Here is a 23,093-nt window from a genome sequence, read left to right on the forward strand (position 1 = left end):
CCTTTTACAGATGAGGAAAAGGAGGCTTAGTTAATGACAAAATTCTGGCTTAGATTCTTGTTTTTCTAAATTGAATTAAACTTTTTGGTGGCCTATACCTGCACATGTCAGGTTTTGGGGCAGGTGAGATGGCTTTATGGTAAAGGGCTTGCTATGTAAGCTCGAGTTGCTAAATTCAGTCTTCAGTAAGCATGCTTATCCCAGCTCTGAGGATATGTTGGTAGTCCCAACCTCTAGGAGGAGGACCCAAGGGACAGTAAGTATAAAAATGAAAGGCAACTTAAAGACTCTTTGGATGGGGTAGTCTAGAATACCACAATGAAGGCTTCTCCATGGAAAATGTTTTTCCTTTATAAAACGAGACATCTGTTATAATTTTAGGATATTTGAAATTTTATAACTGTTTAGATCCAGGTAGGAAATTAAGTTATAGTAGATTCTGGCACTATAGTCATAAATGGATAGTTGTAAACACTTTTATTTTAATCTGACACTCAAAAAAAGTTCCTGAGGGTGGGTCTGGAAAGAGGGCTCAGTGGATAAGAACATTTGCTGCTCTTGCAGAGGACCTGGGATAGGTTCCAGGCAACGATATGGTCACTGATAATTATCTCTAATTGCAGTCGGTGGGGATTAGATGCCCTCTTCTGGCCTCCTCAGGCACAAGGCACTTATGTAGTACGTATACACTCAGGTGAAACAGTCATACATGAAATAAAAAATTAATCTTATTAAAAATAAGTTTTTGGGTCTGGAAAGATGGTTCAGCAGTTAAGAGCACTTGTAGTTTGTTTTTTTTTTTCCCAGCAGATCTAGGTTTAATTCCCAGCACCTATGGCAAGCAGCTGACTTATAACCACCTCTAATTCCAGCTCCATGGGATTCAAACCGTTCAAAAATAGATACTCTGGGATCTGTGGGCACCCACAGTCAAATTCATTTGCACACCCCCCACACACACAGAGACACACACTGAGAGGGAGTGAGAGAGAATGACACAGAGACAGAGACAGAATGAATCTTAAAAACAAGTTCTTTAGGGTTCCTTGCATTTCTCCTAGAGGAAGACTTTTTTCTGTAGCTATGTGGATCCCCCTGTCTGTATGCCCACTGCACGTCTTTTTACCCTCAGGGTGACTTGTCAGCCTATCTCACTGTGCCCACTTCCTTTTCCTCAGGATCATTCCTGTGGCACATTTGCCAGCCACTGTTTCCGCCTTTTTCTTATCCATATTTGCCACAGTTGTACATATAGTAAATAGACTGGGCTGGGTCTGTTTCTCCACTTTGGATGATTTTCAGAGAAGTGGTAAGGTGAGACGATGTGGTGTCAGCAAATAAAGAAATCCCAGTGACATAATAGAATAAACGGAAAAAGGAGAGATACATATATATGTCAACGTGGGAATGCAAAGTAATTTTTCTTTATAACTAGGGTACCAGGGTGTGCAATGATGCACGTGAATCCTTACTGCTAATGACTGAGTGGAACAAAGGAGGAAATTGTCCCTGTGACTAGAGGTAGCCTTTGCTCTGGCTCATCACGTGCCGTGTAGTGAATGCGGTCCATCACCAGCCAGTGATCAGCAACTTGTAGGGTTTGAAAGTACAACGAGTCTGTCATCTGAGAGTGGATTTTCCTTCCGATTTAAACTGTGGAGACATACTGTCGTTTGAACTAGGGTAGATAGAACATGTACAGATGGAAGACTCATGAGGACTTTTTAAAAATGCAGTGCAGCCTAAATAAAAAGGCAGCAATCAAAATAAATCTCCATCTCTTCACTGCTTGTCAAAGTTATGTTTTATTTGCCCATGTAAAATATGGCATATATATTCTAAGATCCAAATGTTCCTAAGGGATTGTAATAAAAGGGATTTGTAGTATCCACGAGGTTGTATTTTTATGTTGGTTTTCTTAGACAGGCTGGCCCTGTAGTCACTGCAGTCCTTTTGCCTCAGCTTCCCTGTTGTTGGGAAGTTGAGCGTAAGCTACCTGGAGCCACATGGTTTTCAATGTATTTTTTCGTACTCCAGAGACAGTAGCTGGATATACAGCAGTTTTGTTGAAAGAATGACTTTGATGAAGAGGTGTAAAACTAACTGCGTGCCTCAGAGTTGTCATTCACTCTGGCTTTAGAGTATGGTTACGGCGGTTGGCTCCTGTTCAGTGGGAGAGGTACAGTTTGTTAGGAAGACTTTAAGCCAACTAACTTCACTGGTTCTCTGCACCATTCCTGTTTGTGGACCTGTTAGCTGGCATCTGGCTGTAAGTGCAACCACTTTCATGTGGCTGGGGAGGGGCTACCGGAGTGAGTTTCTCTCCAGGCTTGCCAGAAACCTGGAGAGAAGGGGGAGAAGAAGAGAAGGGAGAAAAATAGGGGAGAGGAATGTAAATTATAAAGTTCATGATTTTGAATTAACAAAATGTGTGTGTATATATATATACACACATACATATATATACATAAACACACACACACACACACACACACACACATACACATCACCCTGTTCAGAGACGTTTCTTCTGTGCCACAAGAGATTTAGACTCTGAGAGGAAGAACTGAGAAGATATTTTCGAATGTAGCAAATAAATCACACTAAGGAAACAAACTCTAATGGGTGTGTTGGTGAGGAACATAGGTTTGAGACCAAATTGGGATACACAGTCTCAACAAAACCAAATCTAGAAAGGGAAACAAGAAATCAAGTCCGCACATTAAAAGGAGGTGGTGCATGTTTATACCTGTATGTGAAAATAAAGCAGCTGGACTGCTTAAATGCTTACTTTAGGGAGCATCATTTATATATGACCAATGATAGCCATTGAAAAGCTCCAATTTGATGAGTTGTGACAAACGCGTATAGCCATGAAACTACTGTTATATACTGTATAACCTTTTGTACAAGAACCCCTTGCCAAACTAGCTTTTTAAGTTTGTAGATCCTCCTCTATAAAACCAAACCAAACCAAACCAAACCTGGATTTGTATCCAAGATGCAGTCTTGTTTTCTGTATTTAAAGCAAAGTAATATTACAGAGGAATAATATGTGGCTTTTTTGAAACATTTTCCTGGTCACCTCAGTAAACTACTTAGCACATAGTTTCATTACCTATTTGGACTGAAGGCAAATTACAGCCAAGCGAGAAGCAATTGTGTTAACTAGAGCAGTGTATTTTCTTACACAAATCTCCTGAAAAGTCAAATGCTCAAGAACAGGAAAAGTGGGCTAGGGCTGGAGCTCAGTGGGAGAGCGAGTACTTTAGATTAACAAAGCATCCAGTTCAATCCCCAGCACTGCCAAACAGAAACAAACAAAAACCCCAGGAAATGAAACTGTTGAAATTTTGCCTAAAAATTAATGGTGAAATAAAAAAGGGAAAAGATGCTTATTTATATACAGTTATGTTACTAAATGAGAGACTTGTCAGGAGATTTTTTTTACTGTACAAACATGAGAATATACTTGTACAAAGCTAGATAGTGTGGCCTACTAGACATCTACAGTGTATGGAACAGCATATTGTTAATAACTAATAACTTTAATAGCTAATAGCCATAGAGAATCTTATACTGAATATTGGAGGCAATTGAAAGGAAATGATAGCTACTTGTCTGTCTGAATAGAAAAGGTACAGAAGGGGCTGGGGAGATAGGTAGTTTAGTTGGTAACATGATGTTCAGCATGAAGATCGGAGTTTGGATAGCCAACAGCTAATTTTTTTTTATTAAAAAAGCCAAGTGTGGGGACACACACTTACAATTCCAGCACCACTAGGATCAGGGGAAGGAGGTAAGACAGGCCAGTCCCTAGGGCTTGCTGGCCATGCAGTCTAGCTGAATCACTGAGCTGCATGTTCTCTGCTCTCATACATACACCCAGAGTACAGAGAAATTCAGTCTGAGGAGTTTCTTTTCAGCTCAGTGATAATCAGGGTTAGAATCATGATGTCATTGGTGGAGATGTGACATGCTGCGTGGTAGAGACATCTGTATCTTCAGGTACACACAGATAGACACACAAAGTCAGTTAATAGGAATAACCCATGAACCTTCCAACAGATTTGGGGCTGATTTGGGGCTTTTTGTGTATAGACTACGTACCATGTTTAACACTTATGTGTAGAACAGGCTTCTGGTATATTGTCATTTCTCACTTGTATTACTGAATTAAATGAGTAATTCTTTGGGGAAGTTGGGGGTTACTGTAGCCAGCTGCAATCCATCCCTTTCTCTTTTACTGTCAGAAAAATTCAAAAGTCAGGAAGTGTTTTGCTGCCACTCCATTGATAGTTGTGACCCTGGTCTGTGCCCGTTCCCCTGCCACTCCTGTTTTGCCCTGTGGCTGCCCTCTCTGTCTTCCTTCCTGGTTTTCTCTTTATGTGTCTTTCCTGTCTCCTCATGCTACTACTTCTGCACTGCCTCTGCTGTCTCTTAAAAAAGCCATTTGGTAAATGTCTTCAGATAGAGTGGTCAGCAAACAGGAATTTGAGCATCTCTGGGCCAGTGTTTCCGACTTTTCATTTCGTGATCCAATAAAACTTTGAGACTCCTTTCAAGTTTGGAGCCACGCTGGAGGCTGGGGAGTCGTGAAAGGCTGGTATTTAGAGAACGAAAACAATGTATTTCCTGGGCTACTTTATACAACAGTCTTTGAACAATGAATCAGTAAAACTAAAGAAAGGGTTTATGATATTCCTGTGATGCTTCCTTTAACAATGCTTAAGCAGTTAACGCTCAAGGTATATGCATTTAGTGTTCTTCAGAGTGCACTGGAAAGATAGTATCTATCGCCAACATTTGTCAAAGCCTACAAAATGCATGGCACAAAGCAGGAACCCTACTCCTAGAATGTATGTATGCATATTACTTATGCATGTCCTTCTGGAAATTTTAAACCACATTCTTCACAATCCCTAAGGTAGTATAAATGCTCTGTACCCATCGTTACAATATTTGGGATAATTATAGGAAGAAAATGTACATATTCCACATGCATGCAATATTCTCTCCGGAACATTTTCCATACAAAGTTGGTTGAATCGGTGTATGTGCAACCTGTGGATATGGAGCGTTGACTGTACCTGGTACCATTGGAGAAGGTAATGGCACTGGTTACAGGGCAGGTGTGTGATGGTACCTTCTAGTCCCCTTGAAGGTCACTTTCTGGCTTCTTGCCATCTCTCCTTTCCCCTTCCTTTAATTTCCTCCTTATCCTTAGTGTGATCATTTTGGGATTATCTTTTAAAGAAGAAGGAAGACCCCTGCATGACAAAAAGATAGGCCAGCAGACCATAGCTATCAGCGCACTGTTCTTTATATAATTTTCTTACACTCAGAACTTTATTGCTGTAGTAGTTTCTTCAGAATAAAACAGGACTCAAGGTTTTCTGACAGGGAATGTGAAAGCAGAAATTGTGTCACCTTGTAACCTTGGTTATCAGCCCTGCCATGTTTCAGACCCATGTTCATTTTCTTTATATGTTTGCCATTGTTTCTATAGCATATAGTGGCAGATACAAAGGCTCTGAAGGGGCTGAGTACAGAAAGGGAAACCAGCAAATGGTAGTCAGTGCTTAACCTCAGACACATACACACGGGTGGGCTACATGCTATGGACCAGTAAATCAATCTCTAGGCAAGGAGTGGTTACTATAATTGGAGATGCTGTTAGCAATTCAGCACGGATGTGGTAGAAAGAGTATTGAACTGGGCGGGGCTGGACAGGGAGTGGGGAGAGCGAGGAACTGTGAACCCTACCCTGAGGATCATTTGATTCTCTGGGACGATAATTCCTGCACGGAGACTTTGCTTTATAGAAAGTCAATTTACTGGATTGTCTCAACCAAGTGTGGATATTTCAGAGGATGCTCCATTCGTTCTGTCTAAATGAGATGCACAAGGATAAATATCCTTAAATGTTCCAGTATTGGGGCATTTCATATTTCAGATTAGGGAGTTTTATGTGATAAAGTCTAACAAATATTACAGAATGTAGGGGAAAACCCTAAATCTGAAATACCCATAGTTTAAGATTTTAGGAAAGGGCCTGGATGTGATGGCCTGTGCTTTTTTCCCCAAGCACTAGGGAGCTAGAGGTTGGCCGATCTACCTCTGGTCTACACAGTGAGTTCAGGACAGTCAAGGCTACACAGACAGACCCTGCTGAAAAAAATTTTTTTCAGAGAATCTGTAGTTATATAACTTATTTGTTTTTAATTACTATTTGTTGTATGGTATATCTATTTATATCATATAGTTGTACTGATTATAACTACACACTGGCACCTCTCTGTGTGAGATCCTTGGACCCGGAGCACAGAGCACCACCTAGATTCTATGTCCTAGAACCTTGTTAGAAAGTTCATGAGCTCTCCCCAAGCTGGCTGAGTCAGAAGTGCTGGGGATGGGGCTCTGCCCTGTGTTAGGAAGAGGGCCCACATTAGGTAGTCTGATCTCCACTACTATGGAACTACTATGTGCTGTCTGAAGTTGGGACAGTGATTTTCAACTTTTTCTACAGCTAAGATTCATCTCGGGTAACGTTGTCTGATGCGCTGTACCGTTCTGTATTGCTATAAGAGAATACCCAAGACTGAGTGACTTAAAAGGACAGAAGTTTATTTCTCACCATTCTGGAGCCTGAGCAGTCCATAATGAAAGTGGCAGCAGATTTATTGTCTGGTGAGGACTGTTTTCCACTTACAACTTGGTGCCCTAATGCTGCACCCTGTGGAATGAAGTGCCTAGAGGAAGGCCTAGAGGTGAATTCTGTCAGCCATTTTGTAAGAGACCTGAATCTGAGTCACCAAGGTTTCATACTCCATGATTAAGCCACCTAAGGACTTAACCTGTGTCTTAATGTTGCCTTGTTTATGCTTAAAAATGAACTTTAGAGAATATGGAAATAATCACATTTGTGCACCAAGGAAGGCCAGGAGAGGTGGTAGAGGAAAGAGAGGAAGGGAAGGTCATGGCCTGTTTATAGCACTGGAAGGGTGTGCTGCCTGGCAAAGGCCCCACATGAGGAGAAAGGCAGACAGGCTAAAGGGCTCAACGCTCTGGAACGTCTTTTGTGAGGTCCTTAATTTCATTCAAGAGGGAGGAGCCTTGGTGCTCTGATCCCTTAAAGGGTCTACCAAGTGATAAATGTCACACTGGCCATTAAGTTTCACATCTGAATTTTGGAGGGGGCGCATTCAAACTGTAACAGTACCCATATGTCACTGATCTCTCTGGTTCCCCAAGTGTAGCCAGTTTTGAGGGTCATTGGGTACGTGCACAGACAAAACAGAGACACATAAAGTTTTTAAAAAGGTTAAAAGTCGGATGATGTAATCGGTCTGCAGTTAACAGACAGCTTGGACTGTGGAGATGATAAGGAAGAAAGAGTGTGAACATTTGTTGGTGAAGAATGGGCAGGGTCTAGGGCTAGTTGTGCTTAGGCATCCAGGAGGACCAGTGCTCTGGTACAGCTGTCAAAATTGTCACATGGACTCTAGACAGTCCTCTGTCCTTCAGGGGGTTTCACTTAGCTCTATAATTGCAGAGGGGTCTACAGAGACTTATATAAAAATAGAAATTATATGTGCCTAAAAAGCTACCCATAGTCATCATGACAGAGTGGAAAAATGCTGCTTTTTTTTTAAATGAAAGAATGCTTGGAGTTATGGGAAAGTTGTAAACTTGGCAATGACTAATTCAAGCCTCTCAGTCAATTAAGTGAATTTTTATTTTATCATTTGTTTTATTTGGGAGCCACTGTAGTGGTCATTGAAAGAACATCTATCTTCTTATTTTTAAAACACAACAAAAATATCATCGAACATTAGGGCAGAGGACAAGAATGTCGAGGTTTTACCTTTTGACTTCAGCACATATCTGTCACTCCATTTTTCTTGCTGATTTTGCCATACGACACGTGCCTCCGTATGCATTCTTTTGCCAGTGTCTAATAGGTCTAGTTTCCTGTTGTCTATTTTAATGACTCTTGGAATTTGTGAATATTATTCATATTTTTGCATCGCAATCAAAGGGGACACATATATTTTCTTAATCTCTCTTTTGGCCAGAGGTCCCTGGAACTTGTGTGAAGCCATGGGTGTGGAAAGAGCGTCTCCATCTTTAGTCTTGGAATCCGGATGGCAAGGGTCTTCTTTCCCTCCTCCACAGTTTGCTGGTTTAGAGGAAAGACACATCTCTAAACTGCATTGAAAACCTATTAAAACAGGTTCCCACTTATTCCAATGGAAAGCGTAAAAATGCTCACTGCTCCAACTTTGGGAAATCTGTGCACTTTTTAGGTTCTGAATGAAATCAAATCTGTGGAAAAATCTGGACTGATTGCAGCTTTAAATATGTAGCACATACAGCAGATGCCTTTGAAGAAGAGAGCTGATTTTTTCCCAAAACTGTGTAATGGTGATAGTTATCTCTAAATTGTGAAGAGTAGTTAAATAATGTAGAAGGATTGAGGAGATAGTTCAGTGGATAAAGTGCTTGCCACACTAGCATGCTGACCCAAGTTTGGATCCCTGGAGCCCATTTTAAAAATCTAGGCAGGGCTACAAGTCTGTAATCCCAGTACTAGGGAGAATGGAGACAGGGGGATCCCTGGACTTGCTGACTAGCCAGTCTAGCCAATTGGTGAGCTCTGAGTTCAGTGAGAGACTCTGTCTCAAAGATGAAAGCAGAGAGTGACTTCCGTGTGCATACTCATAAGTAGGCGCATCTCCTCACACCCCAAACTAAAAGAAATGCTCAATGAAATGCCATGTATAGTAAAACTGAGACAATACAGAGGGGATTAGCATGACCATACACAATGATGATATGCAAATTTATGAAGTATTCCATATTTTTTGGTGTGGAGGTCAGGGTTTCTAGACAGAGTCTTTGCGAAGCCTTGCCTGTCTTAGAACTAGCTCTGCAGACCCGGTCAGCCTCGAACTCATAGAGATCCGTCTGCCTCTGCCTCCTGAGTGCTGGGATTAAAGGCATGGATAAATACATAAATAAATGTAGAAAATTGTATGTAATTATTTTTAGAGTAAAAGTGCATATTATCATATCTACTATATACCTAATCTTTGAATAACACAACTTGGGCTGTGGTACATTTATATGACTGCAACATACTTAAAAGTTGCCTTGCTTACTGTATTAATGCTTACTGAATAACTGGTTCCGCTGGAGGTCTTATGTTGAAATCATTGAAATAAGGCATCTCTTATCTGAATCATTTATTCTTAATTCTTTTCAGTTCTTCTAGAAGGAACCAGCAGACATTTCAGCTACATTTATTATTGCAGTTTATGGCAACATTGAAAGTGTGTTTTGAATGGCACATATGCCAGTCTTTCAGACTCCCACATCAACACAAGTAGGGAACTAGGTAACAGAAGGGTGAATGGGAAGTCTGAGCGTACCGGTTACCATCACAAATAATGTCAAATTAAGGGGATACTTGGGTCCCCTCCTCTTCGATTTCTTAGGTGGAAGAGAATATCCTGAAGAACAGGATTAAGGGATGGTTGCCATGACAATCATATCCAAAGCATGGGAAAGGAAACAGTGAATCCATGGAGATCATCCATTTTGATTGATTGAGCTGGTCATTTATGTTCATTTCAACAGCCGTTGTCTCTGCATTTTTATTTTATTTTTTCATGTAATTCACCAAATTGGTTAGCAATTTGGGGATCCTTTAAGCTTGGCTGAAAATAATGACAGAGTCATCAGTGTCTATGGCTACAATACTTTTGTTAAACCCCAGTGTCTTAAACATTACTAAATGACATGTCTGGCTCATTCCAGAATAACAAAATGACATTTCTAATTTGACTCACTAATTTGTCAGAACAGGATCAGATTAGCATGATTTATTTGAAAGCATATACCCTAAAATATTCCAATCTTGTTTTAGATTACTTTGGCATTATCACATTTACTCAGTGTTTGGCTGTCCTCCTGTATTTTGGGGTTTTTTGTTTTGTTTTTTGTTGGTTTTTTTTTGCAAATATTGTTGACCCAATATTGTACATTATATCAGGTCAAAGCCACAGTTATAGTGTACATATTGAAAAGTGCACACAGGTAAGACCCCAAATGATGTTAAGTAGGACACACTAGTACAGAGAAGAAAGTGAAATGAAGACGCAGATGCAGTTCAAGTCTCACAGTAGATTTTCTCCTGGTCACTGGTGAGGAAACTCTGAATTATGGAAGGCAAAATAGCTCCATCGGTCTCAGTTGGACCTCAGTCTGTGAATTTTGCCTCCTCAGTCTGAGTCTTTCTCTCTTCTGCCCTCTGGAGGGTGTCAGAGAACATTAGATATGATGTGCAAGGACTTCTGAAATGAGTAGCCAGTATCCTGGTCTGCTAGCATCTTTGAACTGGTAACTTCTCCCTACCCAGCAAGAAGTTGTATAGGTAGTGAGCAGGCAGAGAAGACATTTGTAGGGCCAAGATCTTAGGAGGGAAGCTACCTGGCGTTTCAACTAGAGAACCAAATTCCTTTTGAGTAGAACCCAGTATAAATTGCATCTCTCTCCAGGAATAATGAGTTCTGGAAGGGGAAGATGAAATGGGATATGGAAGCTAGAGTGTGAGGAAATGAAGTTTGAGATTAAAGTTGGTTTGGGTCTAATGAATATATTTGGCATCCAGTATCCGTGGGAGTATAAATAGTTATCATGTTGATAGCATTTTAACTGCTTGTCTGCTGTAAGAAGTGGTGGTTGTGTATCTAATATTCTTCGAGTAACAGCCATGCATTTTATATGCATTTTGATTCTTTGCCTTTGTGGGTTGGTTACTGTTAGGAAGTTCAGGGAGGGGAGGTTGGGCAGCTAATGTAATGAGGTGGAGCCAGTGTTTCACCCCACCCTGTGAGAATCTGGCAGCGTGTGTGCAGACCAGCTGTAACATGCTGTGTTCTTTCACAGCTGCATGAAAGGGTGTGGCAGCAAGTTCCATATGAGTGGCTGAGGGTGGGAGATGGGATTTTTGTATCTGTATGCCATGCAGCCTACCTAGAAATAGGAAAGAAGGGTTTTGCGTTTGCCATCATGAAACATTTTAACATTCTCTAGCACGAACAAAATGTAACATGAAATCAATAACAATGATTTTGTAGTATTGGAGAATATTTCCTCCTGCGTAGGTGGGAAAGGGAGCAAAAGATAGTCCTTTGGGAGTGCTTCTAACTAAACAAGTGTCTTTCCCACTGACACAGATTGATGTGGCCAACAACAGAAAGCCCTCTTTTTTTAGTTACTATTTATTTTTTAATTTCCAAAATACTTTGATCTCTTACTTTTAACTTTTGTATATAAATACATTTATTTATTTTTTTTACATCCCAACCTCCGTTACCCTTCCCTCCTCTTTCCTCATTCCCTTTCCCCACCTCTCCTCTGCCCTTCTTATCCATTCTTCCTCCATTTCTCTTTAGAAAACAACAGGCCTCCCATGGATATCAACCAAACATGGTGTATCAAGTTGCAATGAGACTAGGCACTTTTTGTCCTATTAATGCTGGACAAGGCAACCCAGTAGGAGGAAAGGATCCCTGTAAAAGAGTCACAGATAGACCCTGTTCCCACTGTTGGGAATCCCACAAGAACACTTTGATGCACAACTGTAACATCAGTGCAGAGCACCTAGGTCAGAGCCATACAGGCTCCCTGGTTGTTAATTCAGTCTTTGGTTGTTAATTCATCCCCATATGAGCCCAGGTTGAAGAATTCTATCCTTTTAGTCAACAATTTGTCCATTTGGACTTCAAAATAGTTGTCCTGATCTAAGAACATCATCGTTAAGCTTTTATAAACAGATGACTCTGTTGGTGTGTAAGATGAACTCCACCAGCTCCTGTCTAGCACATACACAATTCAGTCTGTAGTCACTGCCTGCTGAGAACCAGTCTGGAAGTGGTTGTGGGGGTACAGGAGGGATTCCGAGCCTGGTTGCAAGCCTTGATTTATGTTTGTCCTATTCCCATTGAAAGTCCCCGACAGCCTGTTCTGGGTGTGGGAACAAAACAGTTGGCAGCCGATTGTGGTGACACATACCTGTGATGCCAACAGTGGGGGAGGTGGAAGCAGGGGATCCGCAATTTGAAGCTAGCATGGGTCACATGGTGAGATCCTTTCTCAAATAAACAAAACCTAAGTACGGACCTCCTTGGGGAGTTGTCATTCTACCAGGTTCCCTTTACAAGTGATACAAGGTAGAAAATGGGGATGTGTATAGGCTCATGGGGCATCTGCCTGTGTGTGGGGAGGACACTGGGGTGCATTCGTGTCATGGATAGTAGCAGCCAGGGGACACCTGTTTCCTAGTACCACAGCACCATCCATGCAGGGAAGAGCGTGCAAACTAGCCTGCCTCCTAATCCTGTTGTGGGTGGGAGATAACCTCATCTCCATGGCAACAGCTAACCATTCCTCTGGTGACTTGTGGTCTACACTCTGGATGGATCAGAGCTCTCCTGTGGCAGAATATTCTAAAGATGCTAAAAGAGAAAGGAAGAAAGGTTCAACTAATAAATCTATTCTAAATGACTGAATCATTTGTTTTGATTACCAGAGTGATTGCCAAGTGTTAATTTAAAACTGAAATAGGCCATGAGCTCACTTCCCTAACAATGCTGAGAGTCTGAGCTATTACAGCTTGATAATGAGGGAGCCAGATCCACTGCCAGGGCTAATGTTATATGATAAACAGACATTTGGAGAAATATGCAGAACATCTTGGCTGTTCTGTTAACTCTTCTAGTTGTAAATACAAAGGGGAATGTGTTGCTATGAGTCTTTTCAAAGGAAAATAATGTTTTAATTTATGACTTTGCTTCTACAAAGGTAATTTTGCTGTTTTTTTCTCCAATTTAGGCAACTGGTAGCTGTTCTTAGCTGTGCCCAGCCCTCCCGGAACACACCCTGTGTGAGGTGAGAATTATTAATTGCTATGGAATCTTATGCTGATCCCTGACTTTCCAATTTCTCGCATTGTACAAAGAGTTTTATTTCTTTGACAAGTTTAAGAAGATTTATTTTAATTGGCCCGACCAATATCACTGCTTATCCTAAATATTAGCTCTCTGGGGAATGCCTTTTCGAGCACAAATCTCACTTGCTTTGAATTTGGGAGCATGACAGTGAAAGTGGCAGGTGCCATGGGGCTGTGGGAAGATTTGCACGGGATGAAAGAGCAGCTCAGTCTGCAGTGGGAGCAGAAAAGCTGCGTGGGACAGCCACTGCTATGAATGGGGGCTCCTCATGGTGACTGGAGAAATTGGTGCCAACCAAGGGCAGCAAACCCAAAGACACTCCCTGTTCTGGGTGAAAAGTGTCAGGCCACTGTCAAACCTGGTGGTAGGAACACCATAGAGTGTTTCTTCTGGGTCACAATAGTCTGAGCCAACATGCTTCCCTTTTAATTTAATTTTCTTTTTGGATTTGCCTTCAAGTTCAGAAGCAGCCATGCTGTATTGGTGCATGGAGCCACTACTGCCTGGACATTCATTTACTATACACATTGGCTAGCCATCCTCTGCTTCCTTCAACTGGGGCTAACTTATGTCCTGTGATGATCCAGGCTTCCTTATTTCTCCTTGAGAGAGGGACATCTATCTATAAAAATAACTGGAGACATCTAAGGGAGGTCTACTCTGGGTACAATGTAGAAATGTCCCCCAGCCTCTGTACTTATTCAAGGGACATGATATTTAGGAGCACTGTACCTGTTGAGGTTTCCAGTTTCATACATGAGAAATTTGCGGTGTTGGTACCTTCTCTACCTAGGTAAATCTGCTAAATTCTTTTGAATCAATCATTACAGAAACACACAGAGTTATACTGCTGAATCTTACGTAATTTCTTCCTTTAGTCCACTGAGCCCCATTGTGTATCAAGGCAGGAGTGTTAGGACGAAATTCAGGTACTTTGGATTCGATGCTCCTCAGATATACGGCAGCCCTAGATAATTTTCTCTTTACCAGATAAGGAGACTGAGCATTGCTCTCTAAAATATTACCTTGTAATAATATTAAGAAAGCCATCAAGGTCTCACTTATGCTCTGATCCTTGAGCCTGCAACTTCCGCTTCCTCTACAATAAGCAGGTATGAACAAGAAAGTAGGTGGTAATGGTTGGAGCAACAGCTGTCTCGGACCGAAAGCCCCTAAATGAGAAGAAATGGAAGCCCTGCATTTCACACCCTATTTTGAAAGTTATTTGGGATCTAATTAAACCATTCAGGAAAATGGAGTGTGCAATTTCTGCAGGAGGATGGTTGAAAATTTAAAATGATGTGTCCCTTTTAAACTTTATAGAGAATTTATCTTCCACAAAGTTTATAATTGTAGGAATTGATATTATTCCATTTGACTGCCTTCAGTTTATAAAATTATTAGCACAGTTGAGCACAACCTGATCCTTTAATAAAAACCATTAAAGACCTATTTTCTGTGTATAGGTAGTTTGCCTGTATATGTGTCTGTCCAGTCCCTGAGGAAACCAGAAGGGGGCACTAGATTCCCTGTAACTGGATTTACAGTCTCTTGTGAGCTGCCACGTGGGTGCTCCTCAAACCTGGGGCCTCTTTCCAGCCCTCACAACATAATTGTTAGCAGACACGTGAGCTGGGTAAAATGAGTACTCTGATTTGTACTGTAGAAATGATAGTATTGTTAATGGATTGAATACACTTTTACATTTCGGAAATATTTGTGTAACTGCCATATGGTTTTTTTCATTATTGAACTGGCAGGTTTTTTTTTTTTATATTCACCAAACAAAATCCTCAAAGATAGTAGTCACAATGATTTGATGTGTGTCATGTATATTGATGTGATCTCTCTTCTTGGAACCCAAGTAGTCAGCATGCAAATCAGCACAGATGGATTTCGCAGACTTAAAGAGTTTAGAACTCTTGAGTCTAGAGCTATGGTCTGAAGCTGGTAAGCTGGATCTGGCAAACAGAGATGTTGTTTTAAAATGCTAGTAAGTTGCCAGCCTTGAAAATTGAGAGATTTCACACCCTTAAACATCCACATTTCCCATGTCTTGAGATACAGAAGATTTGGCACCACAAACCCTGTGTTCCCATTCGGCTATTACAGGCTGCCGCCAAATTGCCGCTGTTCTTTTGCAGAGAGCACAGGCTGGGAGAGATTTGCCACCGGCTCCAGCCCTCCCTGCAGTCTTCTTGACACAGAGGGTGGGAGCCTGTTGCCATTACTAGAACACTGTGCTCACATAGGCACTTGGCTTTTCAGTCTCAATTCAAGATAAGATTGGGTGCAAAGTTCAGATTACCCTGTCGTCTTGCGGATCACTAGGTTTATTTTTCTGGGCTGAACCACGTTCATTTTAAGGGCGTGCTTAAGATTCACTTTAAGGTGGCAGGTGAACCCTAATAGGGGAAGGACACTTACTGATGGTACTGATGAAGAAGAAAGATATTTGAGCAGTCTCTTCTTACAAAGGCTTGCTTGGGTCAGTCTTGCTCCAGTACACCTCAGTTCCCTTCTGATTGCAGCAAGGTAGCTAAAAAACACAACCAGTTCTAATGTAACATACCACATGTAGAGGATAAAGAAAACTTGTGTGAGATTTTATTCTAAATTATATGCTTCTAGAAAAATATTATTTATGTTAGAGGCCCAAGAATTATGAATTATGGACAAGAACTTTACATTTAATTTTCAGAGAACAACATATTAGGATACATTGATGTAAGACTGCAGAAAATAGGCTAATTATCAAATCCATAGGTGTGAAATAACCATGTAAGTTGTAATAAGGTGGAAAAGTCAGAAAAGAAGATAGTCTTTCTCTAACTCTACCGTGAAAAGGGTAATTATAAACAAAAGGAAACCATGCCCAGAAAATTTGCCACACACATAAAAAGATAATTTTGGCATTATATACAGATATCATGCAAATTGTAAGAATATACGCATAGGCCTGGCATGAGGTAGATGTTCCAGACCCATTGGATGAACAAACTCTTTGGGAGGTCCATGGATAAAAGATAGTCACAGTATGTCACAAAGTGAGCAGATGCATGAAGCCATTAGCCTTAGTGGTGTTTAAAGACGAACAGTTGAAACATAGATTAAGGCTATCTTCGCCCTTAAAACAAGAGAAACAAAATGGAGTGCAGTGCTAAGATGGCCACCTTCCTTGAGTGATGTGAATTAGCTTGTAGATTGTGGCAGAAGTCACATGTGTATACCTTCAAGTTTTGTAATCCTGTTTGGGGAAATGTGCCCTAAGACACATTGTCCCAAGAAGAGAAAAATGACCTATATTTTAGGTATTCATCATAGTGCTACTTGTAAGAATGAAGTGTCCAGCATTAGAAAAAAACTACTTTATTTATTCAACAGGTACTATCTTATTCAGTATTAGTCATTGAGCCTAGGGCCTCCTGCATGCTAAGCAAGCATCCTACAAGGGAGCAACATCCCCAGCTTGCTTTTTACTTGTGACGTGTTTACTTCAACATGTTTGCCCACGTTGGTCTCAGAACTCACTCTGGAGCTAGGCAGGACTTGAACTTAGGATCCCCGTGCTGTATTCTCCTAAGAACTTGGGATTTCAGACATAAGGCTCAAGACATACTTCTGCCTAGGTCAATTTCGATAGCTCTATGGCGGAATGGCCTGAATTAGTTAAACATCTGAATTCTGATGTGTGCTTATTAATGCAAAGGAATATAGCTAGCAAACACTACAGTGAAGACTACAAAATTGTATATATATATATCGTGGTTATACCCATGCAAGGTGATATGGATGTATGGACAGGAACTGGGTGGCACGTGGATGAATGTAAGTAGCACTTTATTTGAGATTTCATGATGCATATCCATTTTAACATAAGTGCGTCGTACTGAAAGGCTGAGAGCTTTTAACTACTTTACGCATCACGGAATATCCCTGTTTATCACACAGGAAGTAAATAACCATGAGCTATATAATACCCTTTGGTCCTGGCCAGAACTTAAATGTGGCATTCCAATGGTACAGTTCTTTCTTGTGTATTTTGTAGCAGCTCAGATTCCTGTGTCTCATTCTTTCCTGTGTTCTTGGTGACTCCCATGACAAAGAATATCTATTTTCTTTTGGGGCTTCTTGATGTGGGCTGATTCTTCATGTCTAAAGGCCTAGTGTACCCTGGAGAAGGATTGTAATCATGTTCTCACTGGAGGGCAGCATCACGCCCATCATCTCCAGGCCTTTGCAGAAGCCTACAAAAGTTCCTTTCAGGGTAATGGTCCTTGCCCAGTGCCCCTTCCCTTCATCTTTCTTTCAGATGTACTTGTGTCTCTTTTAATTAGGTCAGGTACTTCATGTCTGTTTTTCTTTCCTGACATGGTTTGCTCTGGCTTTGGCAGCACATATTTTCCCCATATGTCATTGCCTCTAGAGCTTCACGTTGTAGTCATTTTTCAAGGGGAAGGGAGAGCACATTGCAGGAGGGGGAAGTCTTCACTCCCTTGCTTGCCCTTTGCTTGAATGAGCAACTCATATTTCTTTTGGGTCTAGTTCTGTTTGGGTTTGGAGTCTTCACAGTCTGCTATGTTTGGACTAAAAGATACTTAAGGAAAAATAATGGTAAGTCACAGATATGTCTGGCAGAGGTGCAGCACATTTGTTAAGGTTACTGGTTTATTTATCTCCCCTATCTCTATGGCAACTCAATCTGAGTCTGGGATTTAATGGACTTAACTTTGACCTTCTGTAACATCTCTTAACTTTTCCCAGCCTTTTACTGAAAAGGAATTCATTTTCACTTGAGGAAAGAAATACACGTCACTTACAGAAAGAGTCCTATTCAGGCTCTCAAAGGTGGTCTCTGTAGAGGCTGTGGATTTTTTCAACTTAAAATTGTATTTAAAAAGAGTTTCAGGTGGATGGGTATCTCCACCCCAGTGTATGTGTGTGTGTGTGTGTGTGTGTGTGTGTGTGTGTGTGTGTATGTGTGTGTGTGTGTGTACATGTGTGTGTTAAGACTTTCACGTGGATAGGTATCCCCACCCCAGTGTGTGTGTGTGTGTGTGTGTGTATGTGTATGTGTATGTATGTATGTGTATGTGTGCGTGTATGTGTGTGTGTATGTATGTGTATGTGTGTTAAGAGTTTCATGTGGATGAGTGTCCCCACCCCAGTGTGTGTGTGTGTGTGTGTGTGTGTGTGTGTGTGTATGTGTGTGTGTTTATGTATGTATGTGTATGTGTGTGTGTTAAGAGTTTCAGGTGGATGAGTGTCCCCACCCCAGTGTGTGTGTGTGTGTGTGTGTGTGTGTGTGTGTGTGTGTGTGTGTGTGTGTACCGTGAGTTTTCTTGGTGCCCTCAGAAACCAGAAGAGAGAATCCGATCCTCTGGAACTAGAGTTACAGACTTCAGGTTGCTGTGTGGATGCTGGGATCCGAACTCAGGTCCTTAAGATCAGCCAGTGCTTTTAGCTGCTGAGTTGTCTCTCACACTTCCCAGAATCTTTGATTTTTGTAATCTTCAGTGTTCAGAGTATACATCATACTTAACAACACATATACGTATGTAGCATTATTGGTATCTGAACAATGATGTTCTTTTTGGTGAGCTAAAGTACTGTTTAGTCATTGTGTGTGTCTTTGTGAACATATTATAAGAGTTTATTGTAGAATATTAAATCAAAGAGCATTGGTTACAAATTTTAATATTTATTATTTATTTAAAGATTATCCATTATAGTTATAAATTTACATGCTCACAAATGTTTAGACTGTTGCAGAGTTTAAATTGTTAAACAGCACCATAGAAGTGCATGAGAAAGTTTTAGTTTGACCAGAATTTCCCTAGAAGTCGGCTTTGGATACTGCAAATGAAGCATTTCATCTATACCTGCCTCATGTGCATAAAGACAGAGTATCTGTCTGAGGTAGCTAGAGTCAAGCCATGCTGGACCTAAGCTGGTTTAAATGCTCATACAGCACTTAGCAGTCCCTGCTGTATGGTTGGAGGACATTTACAGAGACATTACAGTTTCAGGAAAGGCAATTTATCCAAAGTGAAGCCAGAGTGGATTACTGTATTTAAGTCTAGTGCATAGTGCATTAGTGTACTCAAGAAAAGTGTATCTCTAAGTTCTGTCACCTTCTCTAAGAACAAACTCACGTGTAAATTTCCCTTAACCTTAAATAAGGCTTACAGCAAAGGCTGTGGCAAGGGACCTTCTGACCTTCTTCTGCAAGCATCAAGTTCAACTCAGGTCCAATACAAATTGGTAAAATCAGACACCTTTTGTGAGATAGCACCAAGTCTTCATAGACATGGAGGTTGTTTCACAGTCTTGTCTCTCATCACCTCTTCTATTAATAGGTCCAAGACTTGAGAAGCAGTAACAGATGCTCACTTGTGAACCATCCACACTTGTGAGATGAGTGCTGGCTACTCTTCAGTTTCTAGAATGGAAACCTTGACTCACATATCTTAGAAAATGTATTAGGTCAAGTTCATAGGTACATCTTATAAATCTTGTTCTGACCACCGTGAGAAGAATGTCTGAGGCCAAAGCTTTTAGGCAAATCACAGATTAAGGCTGAAAGCCCCCAATAACACCAAGGCTGAACAATACAGCTGCTGTCCTTATTATTGTTCTATCCACTTTATGTCACATGTTGAAAGCCCAATGTGATGCGTTGATAATTGTTCCAATTGCTCTACTTAAGACAGCACTAAGAATGAAGCCAATTTGAAGAGAAGTGGATGAACTCTATAGAATGGCTGTTGAATAGTGGCCACATTCTCTTGTCCTGTCAGCCAGATAGGTAACCTTCACACCCCATAGACCATCTCTCATCATCTCAAACTCTTAGATTGCTGATTTCTTACTAGACTGTTCTTAATCTGAAAAGAAAAGCTATGGAACATAGGAGTTTTGTGTTAATTTGTGTTCTTCATTGAGTTTGTGAGCGTCTTCTAAACCATGAGAGTTGTATGTGTGATATAATTTCTATACATTGTTGAAGATTCTGAAAAATAATTCACTGAAGGTATCCCATGTGTTTCTTGCCTAGGACTAGTAGAGATTTGACAGTGAGCACTGTCATAGACAGTTGTTAGTGTATGCTGGCTAGGAGATTCATAACACATTTTAGCTTAAAAATTTTTTCATGTGAATTGAGTGTGATGGCTATTCTTAGTTGTGGTATTTTGCCTGTGTGTAAGTCTTTGTACCTGTGCCTACAGAGGCCAGAAGAGGGCAATAGATTCCCTGAGACTGGAGTTACAGTCAGGTGGGAGGAGCCATGTGGATGCTAGGAATTTTGACTCAGGTCTTGTGTCTCTTAACTGCAGAGCCATCTCTTCAGCTTCCCTTTCAATGGCGTCCTTTGCAGCACTGCTCCATCTATTTATTAGTTGTTGTTTTTTCAGAGAATTCTAACCATGTCATCTGGATCCTGTAATTAAATCTTTTACTATAGATTATTTAACCTGTAACAATCTGGAATATATTTCACTCCATGGCTTTAATTTTGACATTTTTAATGCATTATCAGACTCGGTGAGATATTGACATTTATTTTGGTGGTATCTAGGAAGGGATGCTAACTCGAGTGTGAAATATGCTCAGAGTCTAGGGATTTTATTTCTATCAATAAGTACTCAAACACATATACTATATTCTTTGCTCACCACATTTCATGATCATATTATTTGCACTAATAAGTCTTAGAAGACTGGCCTAGGAAATATAGCTAGGGGCTCTTTGCATATGAATAACACCAGATAGCTGGGATGGAGGACAGTAACACAAAATGTTAGTTCTACAATATCATTAGATAGCCAGGTGAGAAGTCACAGGTAGCTAGTTGTTTACCAATGTAGCTTCACTTTTCCTATGATGTCTAAGGTCCAGAAATTTAATAATAATTTAATAATAAGTACTAAGAGTACAAAAAAAGTAATTTCAGCCTGATGACTTTTACATTATGGTTCATAGATTTCTGGGATTTTCCAAAGTGTTTCAGAGGGTGTAGCAATATTTTACTTACATTAAAATTTTTATTATACTATTTTTAAAAACTTAAACCAGCAGACACATATAATTGTGTTTTCTAGTACGTTTCAGCATTCTGCAGGAACTCTTACTGTTTGACTTTAAAATAAGTAAAGGTTATTAATGTCAACTTAAAATAAAAATTTGACTAGCACTTATCAGTCATCCATCAATGTCAGTGTAGCATTTCTGTTGGGAGACTAGAGACAAAAGGTCTTCAGAAAGGCCATTACACTAAAGCCATTGGTGTTAAGGTATTGGCCTGTGAGAGCTGGTGTTACATTTGGGTTTCCAGTTACGGTGAGCACTTACCCATCTGTTATATTTAGGTTTTTCTAGTGCCTTCAGGAATCTGGGAATGGATGAGTATACACTTTAAATTTAAAACAGCCATAAAGGGGGATATACAGTTAAGAAGTTGGAGGCTGATAGATCCAGCATCATCGCTCAGAAGGGACTGTGAATGGATTAGGAAACTTTATTAAAAGTCTGAAAATGCATGTATGTAACATAGCTGTTCCGTATGAGAGTTTTAAGGACTCTCTATGCCAGTAAAGCCTTCAAATGAGTTTGGCACAGTCCTTTCATTTGGAGGTAGTGGCACTTGCTCTGCCTCCTTCCATGCCAGATGGTATTGCTCTCTCTGCCCATGGTCTTTAATACCTTTTGGAGGCCACAGCTTGTGCAGGCTTGTGTTCAAGTTTTCACATTTTTCCATATCCATATTTTACTTCCCCATTCTTTCTCTCTCCCTCCCCATCTCTCTCCCCCCCTCCTCTCTCCTCTTCCTCCTCCTCCTTCTTTTTCCTCCTCCTCCTCCTCCTTCTTCTTCCTCTCTCTCTCTCTCTCTCTCTCTCTCTCTCTCTCTCTCTCTCTCTCTCTCTCAAGACAGATCTCATAGCTTAATCTTGCTTTCATCTTAACTGTTCAGTTAAAGGCTAAGGGTGACCTTGAACTTCTGGTTTTCCTGCCTTTACCTGCCTAGTGCTTGGTTTACACGTAGATGTGTGCCAACACTTAGAGTTTTTGCCTTGCTAGGGTTTGAATCCAGGATCATTTGCATGGGAGGCAAGTACTCTACCAGCTGCATCCTGAGAGCAATATACCCATAAACCTCTACCAACATTTGATTATGAAGATCTTCAAAGCTGACTTTTTTCAGTGACCACCTACCTAGTTGTGTGCTTCTCTTCTGTACTCTGCCTGTAACTACATTCTGTTCTGCTTGTTTATGTTGTATCTCTCTGCAGGCCAGTGTATTTTTAACCTGGAGATGTATTTCAGTGAAAAGCTAGCAGATTTCTTCAGCAGTTAACTTTATATATTTTATATGCTCAAAGTCTAGCTTTTTGAACACTGCACAATTGTGGCTAACTTGGCATAGCATGCATGCAATGAAAGATGTAAAATAAATTCTTCAACTGTACTTTCAAAAGTAATAGTATTTCTGGAATTCCAGCATAGAGTTGGGAAAAAAAAACAACCAGTGGTTTATTTTAAATTTTAAACTCTTTCTGTGACCTGGGCTCTGCCGACTTCTCATTAAATGAGGGTATACTTACAAATTTTATTTTCACCATTTAGAAGCCAAATAACTTCCTATAGAATTGGGATCGTCCTTAAAAGAGTTGTTCTCATCTAATGTTGGTCTTTGCCATCTTCTCTGTTGCATTTAGAAGGCAGGAGAGCAGCTAACTGAAGTCTAAATTGGTCTGTGCTGGATTCAGTCCCAAGCCCTGGTCTTAAAGTCAAAGTGTTAAGTGCGAATTATTAAATCAACACTCGATACACCAAATAGAGCATGTGGGGATGGACATGAAAGGTTCCAGGGCATGGCTTGTTGTCCCTGCTTCTGCAGAAAGCTCTCCCTCTGGTCTTCTAAAGCTCTGTCGGTCCTTTCATTCTGTCCCCCAGATTGGATCCCAACACTTCCTTGGCTGTGGGGATGACTGGACATGTTTCCTTTTGGAAGCACTCACCAGTACTCTTGAGGTAGCCACCAGGAAGGCCCTTAAAAGTTTTCCATACTCCTGC

The 23,093-nt window shown here is 40.7% G+C and overlaps 1 protein-coding gene and 1 non-coding gene across 6 annotated transcripts in view; both read left to right on the forward strand.

Moving 5' to 3' along the window:
* The window catches only part of Fhl1 (four and a half LIM domains 1), a 59,497-nt gene that overhangs the window by 7,067 nt on the left and 29,337 nt on the right, over positions 1-23,093 (forward strand). For 4 of the 5 annotated variants that reach the window (XM_006257672.5, XM_006257674.5, XM_006257673.4 and 1 more), the window contains exon 2: positions 12,901-12,957. The exons of the other annotated variant lie outside the window; for it this stretch is intronic. The gene's annotated coding sequence lies outside the window, so the exon portion shown is untranslated. The remainder of the gene's footprint in view (positions 1-12,900; positions 12,958-23,093) is intronic. 5 annotated transcript variants of the gene reach the window in all.
* On the forward strand, positions 8,763-8,868 carry LOC120099414 (U6 spliceosomal RNA). The gene has a single exon (XR_005498602.1). It is a non-coding gene; the product is annotated as a U6 spliceosomal RNA (small nuclear RNA).

The sequence above is a fragment of the Rattus norvegicus genome, chromosome X (genome assembly GCF_036323735.1).
Source record: "Rattus norvegicus strain BN/NHsdMcwi chromosome X, GRCr8, whole genome shotgun sequence".
NCBI lineage: Eukaryota > Metazoa > Chordata > Mammalia > Rodentia > Muridae > Rattus > Rattus norvegicus.